The following is a 21,828-nucleotide window of genomic DNA, read 5'->3' on the forward strand; positions in this document are numbered from 1 at the left end:
AGAAGCCCAGCTGGGTGCCACCAGGGGATGCTGCAGGGATTGACAGTTGTTACTTTATGGGGCTTTCACCTGACCCAGAAGTGTTTCCAGTGTGCAATTTCCTAGCACCAGAAGTACACCCAGTTCTTATATTAAAAGGAGCTACTGTGCCTCACCCAGGCAAGTTGCAGTTTGGTGGAAGAGGACAACGGTCACCTGGAAGGAGTGGAGAAAAAGAGAGAAGAGAAAAGTATTGTATTATGCTTCTGCAAACGTTGCAGAGAAGGTGTTGTTGAGGTATCTTATTACAATAAATTCTTATCTGAACCCAGGACAAAGGCTGTAAAGGCTGTGTGTGGGATTAGGGGCTCTTTGGTGCCCCGTACAAATCATACTACAGATATGCAGGAAGCTTTTCAAAGTAATATATTATGGGTCACTTCATGCCACATTAAAATTTGCATAAGACTTGCATAAGTCATAACTTAGTAGTTATGGAATTGAGAGGTACTTTAAAGTTGTTTTCATAACAGACTACTGCTGAATCTGTTAGTTAAACAAAATGAATACTGCTCAAGAATAAATGTATTTTTTATTTCGGCATAATGAGAAAAATAGGAGATGAAAATATTGAGACAATAATAGATAAAATGTGAAAGACATATATTACACCACATATTTTGTTATTTGTTTTCTTGCAGTATTCATGTTTTTATATTTTTTTCCGGTTTGTCTCTTATTCTATTGAAATACTTTGTATATCCTGTATTTATCTTTATTTAGTGGTTTTCTGCAGATATCTTTATCCAATGTTGTATATTCCCTGTTGTTATTTCTTTGAATGTCTGTGAAGCACTTTGAGCAGGGGAAAGGTGCTAAATAAAATATATTATTATTATTATTAACTCATCACTCACACGAACAGTTGGTGATATCTGTAATGTATTCTGTATTATTGTATTCATTTGAAATATTATTGATAATGTTCTTTTAAATAATATTTTGTCATCAATATCATTATCAGAAATGCAGTAGTCTTTCTCCTGAAATGTGCTCCTCCACCTCCACCTTTACCTGAATAAGACCATTCAACTTCTTACCACAACCAAAGCTACTGTACATGTCAGGAACAAACACATAGGGCTTGAATAAGAACAAAAACAAACACCTTTTTATTAGCTTGGATCATTAATGCACTTTTACAAAGTGGGACATCATATAGCCAATAAAATAAACATATATATAAAATCCTCTGGACAGCACGCCAGACAATCGCAGTTGAACACACTCATACACCACACACCCAGACGGGCCAATTTAGCATCACCAATCCACCTAACCTGCACTATTTTTTAAAATATAGACAAAATCGTATACTGTTTAGTACAGAATATGTCAAAGAACACATTCAGCCATTACAATTATTAAATAATATGAAATATTTAAACAATTATTAAATATCAAGTGTTTTGTTAGTTTCAATAAACTGTACATTACAGTAGTATTTGTTCTTCATAGTATTTGTTATTAACTTGGTGTCATGAAAATATTATAGTTTGCTAAAATTGTTTAAACATAATACGGAAGTTACAAACAAAGATCTTTTCAGATATGTGAGCAGCTTCAATACTAAAGTATTCCAAAGCATGGCACAAAATCAGTATGCCTACAGCAAAAAGGAATTCAAAAATGTTGAGCAAGAAAGTAAGTAAACACTCCCAGGCCACTCACTGATAGTTAACCAACATGCTGTCCCTCATGAGAACCCATTCCTATTCTCATCTAGCTGAAAGTAAACAGGAACAGGTCAACACCAAACAAAGCCTGCTAAAAGATCCTGTTCACTCTGAAGCAATGACACATGCAATCAAAGCTCCTATAATGTTCATCGGTAATGTTAATGTCTCAGAAAAGGAAGTGAAAGAGGTTTAAAAACTGCCCACACAGAAATAAAACTTTAGAGCCCTTTTCAGGTTTTATTGCTTTTTTGTTCACTCTACTATTTAGTCACATTTGTTAACTGCACTCTTCCCATTTCAGACACCAAAAAGAAAAGGATAGATGAGGTTTAACTGTAGTACAATAAAAGAAAGAAAAACAACCCTTGCTTGTTTCATTGTCAGGAGAGACTTTCCTGCTGAGTCCAATTGTTAATTTAGAAGTTAGCTGGTAACATAAGTGCAGGTTGTGCTTTGACAAGCTGAGTTCACAGGCTAAAGACACTACATAGATGTGAATAAGCTTATAAAAATTCCTACAACCTTTTCACATGGGCATTAATATTTAAATTAGCCACCACACATTTTTCAGATGCAAAATGGTCAGCTGCAAGAGTTTTTTACTGGCATATAGGTATTTCACAGTTGTTTTGCACTTTGCCTTTAGCAAAGCTATTGGAAATATTTAGAAAATATTTAGCAACACCATTCTGTTTGTTACTGAATTCAGAAAGATAAAATTTCTTTCTGTAAGGATACTAGTTAATTTTAGATACACAGATATTAAATAAAGTACATATTTTCTGAGTAATTCTACTTGCTGTTTCAGAATAAAGTTCTGAGCTACTTTGTTTTATTTTTATTTTTTTTTCTTCCTGACTTGTTAATGTGTTGCCAAGAATACCTCTGGTCCCCTCAACTATTAACAGGAATAAAAGGGATTCAAAAATGAAATAAAAGATGGATACAGAGCCTGTGTCTTCAGCATTACACATCAGGACATTTCCTAATCTAACCAGAAAACTACAAAACAATAAAACCTGAGTATTAACTTAATTTAAGTTTACAAGCAACATGATACAGTATTTAGTCAAAAGATCAACTAATATAGAGTAAGACAGAAAGATAGCAATTGTCCGATTCTAGTTACTACAGTTCCCTAACTGATAAATTTAATATAAGTGACACAAAACCAGTATATAATGAAATTCAGTAAGATTTAATGCATAATAGTTTTTATGAGAAAAATAAATCTGTGTTGCCCCAGCACATTAACTCCAACATCTAGTGATAAGGGTGGTATGTGGGAACACTGATCAACACTGCTGCCTGACACTTCCATGGTACACATCACAACCAAGTCACTGTTTGTTAGTAGTATGCATGGAGTACATGTTCTTCCATCAGCCTCCCACATCTCATATTATAGACTTAATTATACAGTCTCTACATTGACGTGTGTCCCATGATGTTCCGGTATCTCATCAACAGGTTTTTCCATTAGCTATGATCCAGTTCTCCGACATAACGTAATGGATAGGAGTATGCACAGAAAGTCAAATCCATTGACAGCTGTTTGTAGGCGCCAGTATTTGAATACTGAAACCATTATTTGGGTGATCTACAAACATCACAGTAAATCAGGGAGAAAATATAGATTGAATAAAGAAAAAATTCAGGTCAGGCATTATTTTGATACAGAAAGCAACATTGTTGTTATGTGAAACATCTTTGACTTGTGTACACATAGTTTAATATTCTTCATAGACATATTTTTTTCTGAAGTTTTCCTATCTGAGGTTGTAGCAAAATTGCCAGCAAGGGACATGTTGCCCCTCAGCTTTGTGGAAGGTTACGGCTTTAGAAAACTAATGACCTGTATTAGGCCATAGTATGAAGTCCCTTCCCAGAAAACCATCACTAAAAGGATTAGAACAGCTATACAAAAAGTAATAGCTACAAACACAAAAGTAAAGTTTGTAAAGACAATGTGGTAATTAAAACAGATGTCTGGACTGGCTTAACAAAAGAATTCCACATTAACTGTTACTTATTACACTGATGGCTGGAAACACAAGTTTCATCTTGCTTGAAGCACAACAGACTGCACAAGGTACAGACGATTATCTTAGAGCAGCTACTGATCCATTGGCATCACAAAAGAAAGTAATGGCATGTGTTGCTAATAATTCCAGTAATTTCATTTTTTGTACATTTAATATTCCAATATGCTTTATTTAAAATTATTTTAGAGATAAACACATACACCGATTTAAATTATAATGGTCAAATCAGTTTTTAATTATTGAAACACTGATACTGGCTAATTATAATGAATATTTTATGGTTAACCAAAATCAGTCCAAATGCACATTTCTTGCAATGAAATAAGCTTCATATGATGGAGAGATGGACCAGAGATAAGGCAAAAACCAACATAATCCAACATTAAGTAGAACAACATGATCTGCCCCATGAGGAGCAGACAGCACTACCTTTTCTCATCTTGTGATCCAAGATAGCTATGCACAAGGACACACTGGAAAAGCACTAGTCATGTCTGGTTTGACCGCCAAAAGGCAATGGACTCTTTAATGGATATGGGATTTGTCTTTTGAGGTACAAGGCCCATATAGATAAAGTCTGAGATAGACTGATTCAATAAGGACTATAGGGAAGCAAAGATAAAACTGGTAATGCACAATATTATAAACAGGCTACCTTTTTGGGGTTTTCTTTTGTTTCTCTTTCCCAGAATTCACTACTTCTGAAATTTTCTATTAAAGGCTTGGTAATAGAAAGTCTTATCAAAAGGCATAACTGATATTTTGAATGCAAAAGAACATGTATTACTCTGGACACTCTGTGCAAATTTGCTGTACTTTACAGATGTTTTTCACATCACTTCTATGAGCACCCTCTTCATAATTTTGTATGGTTAGCTTTTCACAGTAAAATGAACAGCCTTCTGTAACTTAAACACATCCCTTCACAGCACATTTTAGTAAAGTTTTTTTCCACACTATTCCAGTCTTTTAAATCTACAGTTGTACTAAGTGAATATTTTTAAACACTTCTTCAGCACTCAACATATTGTTCTACTCCTGATCTTGTATTGGTTCACTCTTGGATGCAGGAAGCCTGGCTTACTTCTTCTTTAATGCTATACCTCCTATTAAGAATCCATCACAGGGCAAAAATACCTTCTCATTCATGACTATGGAAAATAGCTCAGATTTTTTTTTTTATTATTAGAGCACCTTAAAAATAGCATTTTAGATCCCTTTCAGTGTCAGCAATTCTCATTTAGCTATTTCAGCCAAAACAGCTTCACATACTGTTTACACACATTAACTAAAACAATTAGGCATAATTTAAGAAAATATTCTTCTTTCCTCTATCACATTATTGCAACAGACATAAAGTGGAATGAATTCTTTAGTCCTATATGAGTTAAAATGTTTGTATTTTTATCTGGGTCATTTGTTTTTTCTTTTAGTCTTGTTAATATTTTATTTGTATATTTAATAATTCAGAGTTTAGTTTCACTTTCATTTTCTACATTTGTTTTGGATATGGACTTATTACAGTACTTTAATTTACAGTCTTCTTTTTAATAGTTGGTTCTGCCATTCTGTGGACACATTGCTACAACACAGTAGCTTGTTGTTATGTGGTGCAGCTCTGGAGGTCACACAATTCTATGTTACTGCCACAATGATAATAAGAGGAACTGTGTGGTAAGCCTTGTATAGGTTTGCTTTTCATTTTTTTTTAGTTTTTGCAAGTGCTTAGTCTTTTGATCTGGTTACTGACTGTTGGCTGGGAATTTTTTTTTCGTTATTTTCAGTCGTGTTTTATGTATAGGCTTTGACAGACAATTGTTTGTCCCTTTGGTTATGACCCCACTTTGCTCCAAATCCTAGATAATTTTTGCCCTGTGACAGTACAGTAAATTCATTATTTATTAACCACCACTTCCTGCATGAAGCACTCAACTGGTGTTCCACTCTATTTTGCTTTGTATTGTTGGTTAATATAGTAGTTTCCTGAAAAACAGTCAAATTTAGTATTACACAAGGTTTACAAGCTGTTGTGAATATTTGCTAAATAAATATTTATAATGTGAAGTAAATAATAAGAGTATTATTATAATGCAACATTTAGTACACTTAGTTATTTCATTGTGAAATACATGTAGACTCACAGTGTCCTAATTTATATAAGAAAGATGGGAAGAGTTGGAAAAAAATGAATAACTAATACATTTGAATGATCCCAAGTAATTTTGTGTAGGTTTCTTATGTGCAGAGCAGGCAGTGGAAAGTTTACCTTATTCCTCTTTCTCTTTCATTACAGTTCTTTGTTTATGAATGAATGCCATTTTTGTGTATGGTTGTGTTTTCAAGGACCCAGGACTCAAAACGGTTAATAGCAAAATGTAATATTATCATGTATCACATTTAAGGCTTGCTTCTTAAGACATGCATGTATAGGCGCTATAAAAATATGATCATATACAACAATTGGATATTGTAAATGTGAAATATCAAGTCTTAAATCCAATAAAACTGAAAAAATTAAAGAGTCACATTTTATATCTTCAGCTGGATTAGGCAGGTTCAACAAATGTATGATACTCTACTGTTTTAAGTAACATTTTTTACTTTCTGTTGTAATACTTTTTAGCTATTATTATTGTGAAGCACTATAAGCTACCTTCATACATGAAAATGTGCTATATACTAAATAAATAATTTTTTTTTTATTGTTGTTGTTGGGTGGATTGGTTGGAAAAATAGTATTCTACAAAAAAGGATTTTGAAAATGAATATTTTGACAAAAAGGATACCATAAATAACAATCCTAGTACATATGTGCACTTACAGTGCATTCGGAAAGTATTCACAGTGCATCACTTTTTCCACATTTTGTTATGTTACAGCCTTATTCCAAAATGGATTAAATTCATTTTTTTCCTCAGAATTCTACACATAACACCCCATAATGACAATGTGAAAAAAGTTTACTTGAGGTTTTTGCAAATTTATTAAAAATAAAAAACTGAGAAATCACATGTACATAAGTATTCACAGCCTTTGCTCAATACTTTGTCGATGCACCTTTGGCAGCAATTACAGCCTCAAGTCTTTTTGAATATGATGCCACAAGCTTGGCAAACCTATTCTTGGCCAATTTCGCCCATTCCTCTTTGTAGCACCTCTCAAGCTCCATCAGGTTGCATGGGAAGCGCCAGTGCACAGCCATTTTCAGGTCTCTCCAGAGATGTTCATTCGGATTCAAGTCTGGGCTCTGGCTGGGCCACTCAAAGACATTCAGAGTTTTCCTGAAGTCACTCCTTTGATATCTTGGCTGTGTTCTTAGTGTTGTTGTCCTGCTGAAAGATGAACCGTCGCCCCAGTCCGAGGTCAAAAGAGCTCTGGAGCAGGTTTTCATCCAGGATGTCTCTGTACATTGCTGCACTCATCTTTCCCTTTATCCTGACTAGTCTCCCACCTCCTGCCAATAGGAGGGCCAATACCTATCCTGGCAGCATTAAGAGCATGATAGAAAACAAACCATGGGCAGATAGCCAGTTTGTCATGGGGCTCACACACCCATACTCACTCAAATTTAACATGCATGACTTTGTAATTTGGAAGGAAAGCAAGATAACCCGAAGAAAAACCCACACAATCATGGGTTGAACATACAAACTTCACACAGGCAGTATTCATGCCTAGGATTTAATCCCAGCACTTCAGAACTATGAGGTAGCTACAACAACCACTGTGTCACAAAGGTAAGAAAATGTTATCTGTATATGCTAGAGATTTCATTTAACAATAGTATATATTTTTGTTACTTATTTAGCATAACCTTTCAAAAAAATTGCTTAATCCAAATCAGCCAGTGCCTCAGCCTGTTTTTTAAGCACTAGGCACGGGGCAGGAACCAGCGCGTTACTAACCAGTGTGTTAGTCCATCGCAGACTACTTACATACACTTTAAAGCACATCAAATGCAGCTAAATCCACAATTATCCAAAATAACAAATAACTTACACTGTCACTAATACTGTGTTTCATTAAGTAAAATTGTTCTGTACATTAAAAAAAAAACTTAGAAAAATGAAGCCAACAGCTGGAAGGAAGTAGGAATGCAAGTAAATAATGCTGCACAGAAAAAAGGGATCAGGCTGTTCAATTGTCTCTTTATTGCTTTGATTTTACTGCATTTAGTTATGCAGTTCTACGTTTGGGGAATAAAGGGTATAAGTTAGCAATATCTATATCATGGGGGTCTGCTGGAGCCAATCCCAGTCAACACAAGGCGCAAGGCAGGAAACAAGCCCCGGGCAGGGTGCCAGCCCACCCAGTAATTATAATATTAATTAATTTAATTTGGTACACTGGCCTTTACCAATATAAAAAGGTCCTTGTGACATAACAAATATATTAGGGCATGGTTAATCTATCATCACAATTCATCTTTACTTGAATAATATTATACTGCATGTGACAGAATACATCACAAAGACTTAGATGTAATCATGATGAACAGAACAAAGATCCAGCATTTCAGTTAGTTATGTGTAATTAAAAAAAAAGTAACTTAACTTGTCATTTTTGCCAACAAAAAATTAACACTGAACAAGATGAGAAAAACTACTAAATATCCATTCAATTTAATACATTTGAAAGACCATTTAAAAGAGATTTAAAATAAAATTTTCAGACATTATTGTTTAAAAAAAATTGGACACTATTACTAAGAGATTCAAAGGATAACTATGAGAGAGACTAAAAGCGTAAGCATGTTCCTCTGCTGTATGGACCATGCTTACCCTTTTTTGAACTCCTACTTTGTTATAAATATTATGTATATGCCTATCACTTGTAATATATTGAACTTCTTATGTTAACTAATTACAGTAAGAATTAAAACGCTCCTTGATTTTTATGCATAAATATTTGTTTTTTCTTCTGTTTCACATTAATGTAACATAATGACAAGACATTAAGAAATTCATAATTATTCTGTTTTAAAAATGTATCCATGCACACTGTTACATCTAACATTTAAGGCCATTCTGTTTATTGCAGAGCTATGGTGGCATTTGAATGGAATTGGAATGTCATCTTGTAGTCTGCCTGTATTTTTGCCTGAGGTCAGAATTTATTCATATTGCCTAAAGATATGCTTTCTAGGGTGGTTGCCTCTAAACTGTGTATATGTACTGTGTGTGTGTGCCTTTGTGCCCCTGCCCATAAACATGTTACCCACAGTCCTGCCTAACACATAGCCTTCCTTTCATCTTGGTCAGAACAACACACCTTTGATTAAAAGAACTCAATTAAACTATATAAATTAATCATTAAATGTTTACTTTATATACTACCCTTTCAAAGCACACCATTAAAGGATGCTTTTATAAAGCATGCAAGAATACATTACAAACTAGTAAGATACAATACAATATCAGGCAATAACAAATAAATATATATATTTATGAACACACCAGTTTTGATTTACTGTGTGAAATAAATTCAAAATGCTAAGTTAAATTAACATTTATGAACAGCCTTCAGGTCTTAGCTCTTATATCCTGCCTTATGTATCACACTGTCAGAAGAATTCACGGAGATCTGCAATGCCCAAATTGTGGCTAAAACAGTACTCTTTGGAACAGCATTATTTTGCTGCAAAGAATCTAGAGTTTTAATTATATTTAGAAATCAGTACAACTGCTAATTTCATGGCAATCATTCTAAATTTGCAAGATGTGAAATTAATTGCACTACCATTATAATCAACACTAACAGTGAAGCTTAAAAAATTCTTCTTTCGGCTGCTCCCATTAGTGGTTGCCACAGCGGATCATTTTCTTCCATATCTTCCTGTCCTCTGCATCTTGCTCTGTCACACCCATCACCTGCATGTCCTCTCTCACCACATCCATAAACGTCCTCTTATGCCTTCCTCTTTTCCTGGCAGCTCTATCCTTAACATCCTTTTCCCAATATACTCAGCATCTCTCCTCTGCACATGTACAAACCAACACACTCTCTCTGACTTTGTCTCCCAACTGTTCAACCTGAGCCGACCCTCTAATGTACACATTTCTAATCCTGTCCATCCTCAGCTTCTGTTTGTGAAGCTTAAAAAATTATTTTCAAAAATGTGGGTTTTAGATACAGAGAAAGTAGAAAACTGAATGTGGTCACATTTTGTTTCTAAATAATGGCTTTTAGACATAATTAATGTTGAAATTTTTTAAATGTAATTCTAAGATTAAAGAAAAACCTTTCTTTTCAATCATATGAAGAAAATCACAAGCAAGTGTAACACAATATCTACTTTTATTATTCAAAGCACTAAAAAATAATGCTGAATCATTACATTTAGTTTCTAAGCATCTACCTGTATATTCCTGTTTCCTATAAACAGGAAAATACAACAGTTCTACTCAACATCTATTTAATCAGTGACTCACACGGTTTATTCTAAAGAAAAAAAAAAACTTGTAACAGTTACTGAACTGGCCAAGCTACAAAATTTTCATCTTGAGATTTTTCATTTTGAGAATTATTTTTTCTTCTTATTCAATTAACTAGCAAAATACCCGCGCTGCGCAGCGGAGAAGTAGTGTGTTACAGAAGTAATGAAAAAGAAAAGGAAACATTTTAATAATAACGTAACATGATTGACAATGTAATTGTGTTGTCATTGTCATGAGTGTTGCTGGCATATATATATATATATATATATATATATATATATATATATATATATATATATATATATATATATATATATATATACACATACACACATATACAGGTATATATACACATATCTACATATATACTCAGCAAAAAAAGAAACGTCCCTTTTTCAGGACTGTGTATTTCAACAATAATGTTTTAAAAATCCAAATAACTTTACAGATCTTCATTGTAAAGGGTTTAAACAATGTTTTCCATGCATGTTCAGTTAACCATAATCAATTACTTAACATGCACCTGTGGAATGGTCGTTAAGACCTTAACAGCTTACAGAAAGTAGGCATTTAAGGTCACAGTTCTAAAAACGCAGGACACTAAAGAGACTTGTCTACCGACTGTGAAAAACACCCAAAGAAAGATGCCCAGGGTCCCTGCTCATCTGCGTGAACGTGCATTAGGCATGCTGCAGGGGCCTGAGGACTGCTGATGTGGCTAGGGCAATAAATTGCCATGTCCACACCGTGAGACGCCTAAGACAGCGCTACAGGGAGACAGGAAGGACAGCGGATCATCCTCGCAGTGGAAGACCACGTGTAACAACACCTGCACAGGATCGGTACATCCGAATATCACACCTGTGTGACAGGTACAGGATGGCCACAACAACTGCCCGAGTCACACCAGGAACACACAATCCCTCCATCAGTGCTTAGACTGTCCGCAACAGGCTGAGAGAGGCCGGACTGAGGGCTTGTAGGCCTGTTGTAAGGCAGGTCCTTACCAGACATCACCAGCAACAACACCACCTATGGGCACAAACCCACCTTCGCTGGACCAGACAGGAGTGGCAAAAAGTGCTCTTCACTGATGAGTCACGGTTTTGTCTCACCAGGGGTGATGGACAGATTCGTGTTTATCGTTGAAGGAATGAGCGTTACACTGAGGCCTGTACCCTGGAGCGGGATCGATTTGGATCGATGGCTAGGGCCATTCCCCCCAGAAATGTCCATAAACTTGCAGGTGTTTTGGTGGAAGAGTGGGGTAACATCTCACAGCAAGAACTGACAAATCTGGTCCAGTCCATGAGGAGGAGATGCACTGCAGTACTTCAAGCAGCTGGTGGCCACACCAGATACTGACTGGTACTTTTGATTTTGAGCGTCCCTTCATTCAGGGACACATTGTGAAACATTTTTAGTTTATGTCTTAAGGTGTTGACGCTTTTAGTGTTCGTACAAATATTTACACATTAAGTTTACTAAAAGTAAAAACAGTTGAAAGTCAGAGGACGTTTCTTTTTTTGCTGAGTATATATACACATATATACATATATATATATACATTGTATATATATGTATATATATACATACATATATATACATATACATATATATATATACATATACATATATATATATACATATACATATATACATATACATATATATATACATATATATATACATATATATATATACATATACATACATATACATACATATATATATATACATATATATATATATATACATTGTAAAAGGACCGAGGAGACAGCAATAAGGGTTGGGGTTTTCCGGCCCCGTATATTGTACACAGAAATTTTCCAACAAAGAAAAAGGTCAAAAGCATAAACTAAACAGTTCATAACGCGACGCCGTCTCCTGGCGTCGCGGCCATTTTATAGGGGTGGAGCCGGAAGTGAAGGACAGCTGGGAAGGACCGCAAGGGAGGATGGGAAGGATGACGTCAGGGCAAGATGGCGGAGGAAGGGCGGAAGTACCGCACTGCGGTCAAACCAGGCCTATGGTGCTGGAAGGTCTCTTTTTCTACAAGGAAGCAGAGGGAGAAAGTTAATACCCGCCATTCCCTGGCGGCAAATGTTTTCCCAGGTGTTCTCGAATCAGTCCGCGGCCTCCTAATCGCGCGTGCGTGACACGATCCCCCCCTTAGCCCAGGACCGTCAGGTCGGGCGGACCTAACCGAGAGGTCGTGAATACGAGAGAGAGCATCGGCATTGTCTTGAAGGGTGCCCGCCGATAAGTGACAGTGAACTTATACGGCTGCAAGTCCAGAAACCACCTAGTGACCCGCGGATTCGACTCTTTGTGCAGGGACATCCACTGAAGTGCAGCGTGGTCAGTCACCAGAGCGAATTCGCGACCCAGCAGGTAGTAACGGAGGTGGGTCACTGCCCACTTAATGGCCAAGGCCTCCCTCTCCACTGCCGCATACCGGTCTCCCGTCCATCAGTTTCCGGCTAAGGTACATCACAGGGTGCTCGACACCATCGACGCTTTGGCTCAGCACGGCGCCCAGGCCTGTGTCCGAAGCGTCGGTCTGGAGGATAAACGGGAGCCCAAAATCGGGCGTCCGTAACACAGGTGCCGACGTTAGGGCCTTCTTTAGGTCACTGAACGCGTGTTCTGCCTTGTCGGTCCACACCACGCCGAGGGCGCCCTTTTGTCAGGTTAGTCAAGGGTGCTGCTCTTTGAGAAGCGGGAACAAACCGGCGTAGTAACCCGCAAGCCCCAAGAAAGCCTGCACCTGTTTCTTGGTATTCGGACGGGCCATTCTAAGATGTCTTTAACTTTGGAGCCTGTGGCGCACCTGTCCTTGTCCCACGAGGTAGCCTAAATATTTGGCCTCCTTTAATCCAAAAAAACACTTTCGGGGGTTTATGCGGAGGCCGGCTTTAGCCAGTGTTCGGAGGACAGCGGCGACCTGCAATAGATGCTCCTCCCAGGTGCGGAATAGATGACAACGTCATCCAGGTAGGCGGCACTATAGGACTGATGGGGCTTCAGCACTCTGTCTACCAGGCGTTGGAAGGTCGCCGGGGCCCGTGCAGCCCAAATGGGAGGACCTTGTACTGCCAGTGCCCGCTAGGGGTGCTAAAGGCCGTTTTTCCTTTGCGGATGCCGTTAAGGAATTTGCCAATACCCTTTGTCATGTCCAGGGTAGTCAAATATCGAGCCGTACCCAGCCGCTCAAGGAGGTCGTCAATGCGGGGCATGGGGTAGGCATCGAACTTGGAGATCTGATTCAGACGTCTAAAGTCGTTACAGAACCTCCAGGAGCCGTCTGGCTTGGAGACGAGGACAATAGGGCTGGACCAGGGACTATGGCTCTCTTCAATTATGTCCATGTCCAACATACGTTTCACCTCCAGTTCGACCTCTGCGCTTTTGCCTCCGGAGTCTGTAGGGCCTCTCGGACGATTACACCGGGTCCGTGATTATATCGTGGGCAATCAGCGAGGTCCGGCGGGTGACTCGCTCACCACCTCGGGGATGGCACGGAGGGTCTGGGTTAACTCCTGCCGCTGCTTGGGGGTCAGCTCTTCTCCGAGGTTAAGGGCAGTTGTGCTCGTGAAGAGGGAGAGCGACCTATGGGAGCTGGGAAGCTCCTCTCTATCTCTCCAGGGCTTTAACAGGTTGACATGATAGATCCTCTCGCTCGGTCGACGATTGGGCTGTTTCACCAAATAGTCGACGCAGCCCTTCCTCTCCTTAACCTCGTAAGGCCCTTGCCAGTGAGCGAGCAGCTTCGAAAGTGGGAGGTCGGGACGAGCACCATAACTCGTCCCCGGGCGGAACTCCCTGAGGACGGAGTTGCGGTTGTAACACCGGCCTGCGCTGCTTGCGCACGAGTCACGCGCTCTTTTAGGAGGGGCCTGATCTTTGTGAGTCGGTCGCGCAGTTGCGCTATGTACTCCAAAATGTTAGAGGAAGGAAGGGCCTCGGCCTCCCAGCCTTCTTTTAGGATGTCGAGGATTCCCCGGGGTTGTCGCCCATATAACAATTCAAATGGGGAGAAGCCAGTAGAGGCCTGGGGTACCTCCCGGTAAGCAAAAAGCACGAGCGGGAGGAGCTGGTCCCAGTTCCTGCCGTCCGCGCTGACTACCTTGCGAAGCATCTGCTTAAGCGTCTGGTTAAAGCGTTCCACCAGCCCGTCAGTTTGCGGGTGATAGACAGACGCTTTCAGGTGCTTTATCTGCAGTAATTTGGCTACCTCCCTGAACGTATCCGTTGTAAAGGCGCTTACCCTGGTCCGTGAGGACCTCCTTGGGTATGCCCACGCGTGAAAACAAATTAACCAGTTCCCGTGCGATGCTTTTAGTATTAGCGGAGCGCAGGGGAACCGCCTCTGGGTACCGGGTGGCATAGTCCACCATGACTAGAATATATCTGTGGCCACGGGTTGAGGGCTCCAGGGTCCCACCAGATCGACCCTATTCTTTCAAAGGGTACATCAACTAGGGGTATAGGGACTAGAGGAGCACGGTCCCTCCTGGGAATCTGGCGGGTCTGGCACTTCGGACAGGATTGACAGAAACGCCGGACCTCCTCATTGATCCCAGGCCAGTAAAACCGGAGTTTAATTCTCTCCAGCGTTTTTCGCCCCAGGTGGGCCTAGGAGGTGAGCGTGGGCCAACTCGCATATCTCCCGCCGGAAGGTACGCGGAATTAGCAACAACTTCCGCACCTCGCCCTCATGGGTAGCCACTCGGTACAACAGATCATTTTCAAGGACAAAGAAGGGTTCGCGCGGTGTGGAACCGTCCGCTGGTGAGCTGTTAGGCAGAACAACCGCATTCCGGGCAAAGCGCAGGGAATCATCATTCCACTGTTCCCTCTTAAAGGAGGCCGGCGTGGACCGAAATTGATGGTCCAGGCCGCCGAGAGGGTCTTGTGGCCTGGGCCTGGGAAGAGTTCCTGGCTAGTCCCTTCCCGCGGAGTCTTCGGGTCAAGGTCCGTGGCCAGGAAAGTCCCCGAACACCAGCGCCGATAGGGCCTGCCCTTGTGCACGGCGTGGAGGCCGCTGAGAGGGTGCCTTTTCCCCTCATAACCAGATCCAACATGGCCCCGGGAGCGGCGAATGGCTTACCGCTGATTCTTTTAGACCAGTCTTGTCCCAAAATCACTGGGAAGGGGGGTTCCGGTAACACAGCGACCGTCATTTGGGTTGGTTCCCCCTTCCAGGTGACATAACAGTGAGCGGAACGATAGGACCTAGTCCCCCCATGCACACAAGTGACCAACAAACGCTGGTTTAACCACTGCTGCGGTAAGACAAAGCGGCGACAATGGTAATGTTGCTGCCGGAATCAAACAAAGCTACCACGGCGTGCCCATTTAGCAACACCACTCCCGTGTTCGGACTCGCCAAGGGATGCGGCGGGATACAATACCTCTCCGACGACGTCCAGGTACAGTCCATAGGCTCCGGAGCGATGTTGTGGGGGCAGGTTGGTAGTAGGTGGCGGCTTCTCTCTGGCTCTCGGTGGCGCTTCTGCAGCGCGCGAGAGGGCTCGGGGTGGCCGCCCGTCCCTACGGTTCCGCGAGCAGGCTTTTCTGACCCCCCAAGTCGGAGGACCGCCACCTGACGCTCCAGGACGTCTAGGAGGCCCGACATGTTTTGGTAGGCGTGTCCCCGGACCTGCTGGGCGAGGGAACTGGGCATGGCATTGACCAGGCCCTCACAGGCCACCTGCTCGACCACTTTCCGCCCTGGGGTCCCTCTGGCGTAGCCAGGGCCCATCTTGCCCCAGAACTCGAACGCCTGGGCGCGAGCGGGCTTTTCGGGGTCAAAGACCCAGTTCCGCCATTCGGCCGCCTGCTGGCCCGGGCTAATGCCGTGCGGGCCAGTATTTCGGGCTTGAGGAGGTCGTAATTAGCGGCCTCCTCCTCAGGGAGGTCATAATAGGCCCGCAGCGGTCCCTTCAGATATGGCGCCAGGATGGACGCCACTGGACCGCTGCCACTCGTTCCGGTGGCCGTCCTCTCAAACATGCCCAGGTAGCGTCGGCGTCCTCCGAAGGGCCCATCGGGACTAAAGGAGGAGGCGCCTGCCTGGCGGGTCTGGTCTCGCCCGTTGGGCTTCTACCAACCTGGCCTTCGTGGCCTCCAGCTCCCGGGTGGTGGTGGCTTGCGCCTGCTGCAGCGCCTGGAGCTGGACGTTCATTGATTGCAGCACAGTGTTGAGGTCCTGTCCCTCCGTCATCTCGGGATCTCTGTATCCTGCCGACTACGCCAGTTGTAAAAGGACCGAGGAGACAGCAATAAGGGTTGGGGTTTTCCGGCCCCGTATATTGTACACAGAAATTTTCCAACAAAGAAAAAAGGTCAAAAGCATAAACTAAACAGTTCATGCGGCCATTTTATAGGGGTGGAGCGGAAGTGAAGGACAGCTGGGAAGGACCGCAAGGGAGGATGGGAAGGATGACGTCAGGGCAAGATGGCGGAGGAAGGGCGGAAGTACCGCGACTGCGGTCAAACCAGGCCTATGGTGCTGGAAGGTCTCTTTTCTAGGAAGCAGAGGGAGAAAGTTAATACCCGCCATTCCCTGGCGGCAAATGTTTTCCCAGGTGTTCTCGAATCAGTCCGCGGCCTCCTAATCGCTTGTGCGTGACAACATATATACATATACATATACATATATATATATACATATATACATATACACATATATATACATATACATATACACATATATATACATATACACACATATATATACATATACATATACATATATACACATATATATACATATACACACATATATATACATATACATATGTACATATATACACATATATATATATATATATATATATATATATATATACACACACATATACCCGTATATATACACACATATAACCGTTTACCCTGTGTGGTCTTTGGCCGGGGATGGAGCCTGGCCGGGACGCCTTGGAAGACCGGAGGAGGGCGTGTGCCTCCTCCAGACCGAGAGAGGGTGTGTGCCTCCTCCAGACCGAGAGAGGGCGTCTGTCCTGGTTATGCAGGAGGCCGCGGGTAGAGGGCTTGGAAGCCCAGCCCTGTAGGGACCCATGGCCACCGCCAGGCGGCGCCCCAGTGCCTATTGATCCCGGGAGCGCGGCACTTCTGCCACACCAGGAAGTGCCGGGGGGAAGACGAAAGGGGATACACGGACGGCCTCCGGGTGCTCAGCCGGCACTTCCGCCACACAGGGGTGTGGCCAAGACCAAGTGCCGGGAAGCAGCTGGAGCTCATCCGGTTCCCATAGGGGCCGCCTCCCTCCAGTCATTGGTGGACGTCGGGAGGTAGCAGGACTGAACTGGAGAGAGAGGACGGGAGGCGGCCAGGAAGGCACAAAGACTGTGGGCCCTGGACTTTGGGGAAATCGGTGCAAGAGGCACTGGGGATCGTGAGTGCACGTGACTTTTGTGAAATTGTATATAGTGTAAATAAACGGTGTGATGGGTAAAAACATGTTGTTCGTCTGTCTGTGCCGGGGCCAGCGTTCACAATATATATATACATATACATATACATATACATATACATACATATACACATATATATATACATATATACATATATACATACATATATTATATTAAAATATATTAGATTAAAAAAATAATCTAATTAATTAGAGGCTGTGTAATTAATTAATCTTCATTAATCGAATGTAATCACACATGAAAATTTGCCCCAAATTGCAAATGTTTTATTTTTTTAATTTAAAAGGGTTTTAGTGGGTGACAGAATCAAATAATAGACATGTCATGAATATTGTAAACTCAAGCTCTTTTAATTTCTGAAAAAAAGGCAGAAACATAAAAGGTAATTTGACCAGCCTCACCTTTAAACTCTGAGTAACCTTAACCAAAATTATTTTGTACATTAGGTTAAAACAGTGTGATCATTGCGCATTTTGTAATTAGATTTTATTAAAATTACTAACGGTCACGGAAGTCCAATGATTCCCAGTAAGAGCCACAGGTCCTGAAGCCAGTTGGTACTCGAACGCGTACCGCTAGTGCTAACAGCATACAGTTTCTGTGGTCGCTGTAACATGTTTTGCATTTAGATGGAACCGAAAGGTTGACGTGCCTCCGTGGTATGCAAACTCATTTTTGCACAGTTAACACAAAACCATGCTTTTATCAAGGCTTCCGTCGGGTAGTCTTTTGAAATGAAATTTGCCTCCGATCAGTCCTTTCTTGCGACTCTTACATTTTTGCAGCTCTGATGTGTGTATCAGTGTAATCGATGTACCAGGAAATCATGCATTGACAAAAGTTCCCCTTTGCTTGGAATGCAAAGTGTTATTAAATGCATTATTTTTATAACGCGTTATGGAGTACATGCATCGAAGCTTCTCAGCAGTGCTTGTGCTAAGAAAAGGAAACATTTTAAAAATAACGTAACATGATTGTCAATGTAATAGTTTTGTGACCATTCTGAGTGTTGCTGTCATCAAGGATTTGATTATTATTATTTCTTTCAATCAGGTTCGTATTTGGACAGTTTGCACAAAACCACGCTTTTATCAAGGCTTCCGTCAGGTAGTCTTTTGAAATTAAATTTGCCTCCGATCAGTGCTAGCAAAGCGCTTTCTTCCGACTCTTACATTTTTGTAGCTCTGATGTGTGCATCAATGTAATCTAAGTACCAGGAAATCATGCATTGACAAAAGTTACCCTTTGCTTGGAGTGCAAAGTGTGATTAAATGCGTTATTTTTTTATGGGTTTTGGAGTACATGCATCGAAATTAGGGTTTAAAAATTTAAAAATAACGTAACATGATTGTCAATGTAATAGTTTTGTGACCGTTATGAGTGTTGCTGTCATCAAGGAATTGATTATCATTATTTCTTTCAATCAGGTTCGTATTTGGAAGACGTGTTGTGTTCAAGCTATATTCCGTGTTTGTCAACCGTTGTAAATATAACAGGTTTCATTCATCGAAGTGTTCACCACCCAAATCGGAACTCGTGAATGTAAGATGTTCAACAGGCATTCCCGGTAGTAAGTTGTGGAAATTGCCTGCGAATATTTAGCGGTAGCGTGTGTATGAACTTAATTTAATCTTTTCCAGTCCTGCAAAGTCAGTTGACGTGAGCCACTCGGAGTACATGCATCAAAGCTTCTCAGCTGTGCTCGTGCGATCTCGCGATGTCAACGGTTTTATTTAATGTTAGCTAAGACCCGGCACTTAAAAGTTTCTTGCAACAGCAATTTTAACTCCATTACAAAGTAATCCAAAGTCTTGTTTATACCTCTTGTCTTCTCAATAAACTTGTATCTTGCGAATACCGTATTCGTCGTAGGCATGACAAACGGCAGCGGGAGTGTGTCTATAAACTTAATTTAAACTTATGGTTCACACCGTGCTTTGTTTCCGCAGTAGCTGCACTTATGAATATGCTTGTATGCATCACTCGCTTCATAATCTTTTGCTGCCTTCTCAATTGTGAAATGGCGTTTTTTGTTCAGCGCTCTTTGGAGCTCTTCCTTGTTCTCTACGTACTTACGTAGGAGGCGTGATGACCCGACACGCAACTCCGCCTCCCACGGCCATCGAGCTCAGTCCATTACAGTCTATGGACAAAAATATGTTCCAGATATGACCATTACACGTAGAATTTCGAAATGAAACCTGCCCAACTTTTGTAAGTAAGCTGTAAGGAATGAGCCTGCCAAATTTCAGCCTTCTACCTACATGGGAAGTTGGAGAATTAGTGATGAGTGAGTGAGTCAGTCAGTGAGTGCTTTGCCTTTTATTAGTATAGATTAAAAAAGTAAAAGTGAAAAATGGTCATGTGTACAACTAACACTGGCAATGTACTACAGCTGAACAATTTTAAAACCTTAAAAACAAAGCTACCAAAATGACTGTTAAAAAATATTTTGTTTAGTCAAAAGTTACAGAGCTCTACACTACTAGTACAAGATCAGAGTGTGGCAGGAAAATCATTTCTTACCAAACATTTTAAAGACAAAGACTATTTTATGTAGCATTACATACAAAAACTATGTACAAATAACTTTGCTTTTCATTTTTCAGAGATTTCTCACTTGTTCTAAGTCACTGAGTTAGTCAACAATATGTGTGTGGTCTGACGTTTTTGTGTTTTTGAATTAGTAAGCCCTTATTTAACCTTTGTGTGTATACAATTTGCTTTATTCAAAAATCAAAGCTACATAACACTAACAATTACACCAAAAATACGTACCAGTTTAAAATGATAAAACCTGCCATTATGCTCTTGTAACATAGTACTGAAAAATGTAAACAAGATTAGATTTGTCCAGCCTTCAGATAAGACTTGTAAGTTATCTGACAAAGCATACAAGTTCTGTTAGTGTATTACCCCAACTACTAACACAATGTCTAAGTCACCTCCTGTTTACAGCTCAAAGGATCAACACCTTGTAACTCTGCCCTCTTTTTAAAACAGAGACTAATGTACATGTCCTAACTCTATTACATGATTATGAATTTCACACATCAATGCCTAATTTTCAGCCCTTAGATGAGTACATTATGTTAATAATTTCAAATTAATTTTGTTTAAATGAACACCAATAAAGAACACTCCACAAGTATTTGCACATATGATTAGAAAATAAGAAAGTGTTCATAAATTCAAAATATTATTTTCACACTAAAGAATTAAAATCCCCTTAAAATTCCATAAGTTACTAACATTTTAATCATAAGCAGCATGTAATTTTATATTTAGCACAAAATGCTGACAATACTTTAGTTTATCAACAAAACAGATACTGAAACAAATAGATTATTACTCGTCCACTCATTTTTCTGATGCTTTATAGTCCTTTAATAGGCAATAAGGAGCTGGAGCATATTGTGGCAGCATCAGACACAAGGCAGAAGCCAACCCTGGACAATAGCCGATTGCAGGGTATACTCACACACAACAACATTCACACACAATAGGTCAATTTCATGACACTATTCAATAAATCAAGTAACTTAAGTGGACCCAAAAAATATGCAAACTTATAAATATAATGTGTAGTTATATATTAGAATATGATATTTCAATTTTAGTACCTTATAAATGAATTAGGCATTTGGTTTTATTTTTGTGCAAAAAGAAAAGAAAAAACAAATTTATATAACTTTCTAAAATCATATACCTTTAACAGTAAAAACTGCAGTTCAAATAATTTAGCATACAGTATCTCAAGGATAGTTTCACGTGTCTAATTCAAGTTGCAATTGACATCTTTCATCCTATTTGGTTAAATTAACAGGTCGTTCATCACTTTCATAAACTAATAGTTTCATAATATCTTACTGAAGGGAGGGTTCTAAATACAGCGTGGTCCAGATCTAATTATGCAGATCCAGATCATCTGGATGACTTTGATTTATGCAGGGACGATTCCAGTTCGGTGCAAACACAATTCTTCATGTCGTCAGTTCGCACACTTCTCGATGGTTCGGGATTTTTCGGGTGATTTTCAATGTAATAAACTTAGTAAGTTATAGCGTAATGAAAATTGCATAATTAGATTTGGACCACCCTATACATGCTTCTCTGTTTCTAATTTTGCCAGCTATCCATTATTCGATCCGCCTGACTCATTCAGAAA

At 40.3% G+C, this 21,828-nt stretch overlaps 1 protein-coding gene and 1 pseudogene across 1 annotated transcript in view; one reads left to right on the plus strand and one right to left on the minus strand.

The window, feature by feature from the left end:
• Positions 1–21,828, minus strand: part of lypd6b (LY6/PLAUR domain containing 6B) — an 83,900-nt gene that overhangs the window by 26,866 nt on the left and 35,206 nt on the right. The window lies entirely within an intron of this gene.
• LOC120530665 overlaps positions 1,626–21,828 on the plus strand; it is a 36,845-nt pseudogene continuing 16,642 nt past the window's right edge.

Source organism: Polypterus senegalus, chromosome 6 (genome assembly GCF_016835505.1).
Source record: "Polypterus senegalus isolate Bchr_013 chromosome 6, ASM1683550v1, whole genome shotgun sequence".
Taxonomy (NCBI): domain Eukaryota; kingdom Metazoa; phylum Chordata; class Cladistia; order Polypteriformes; family Polypteridae; genus Polypterus; species Polypterus senegalus.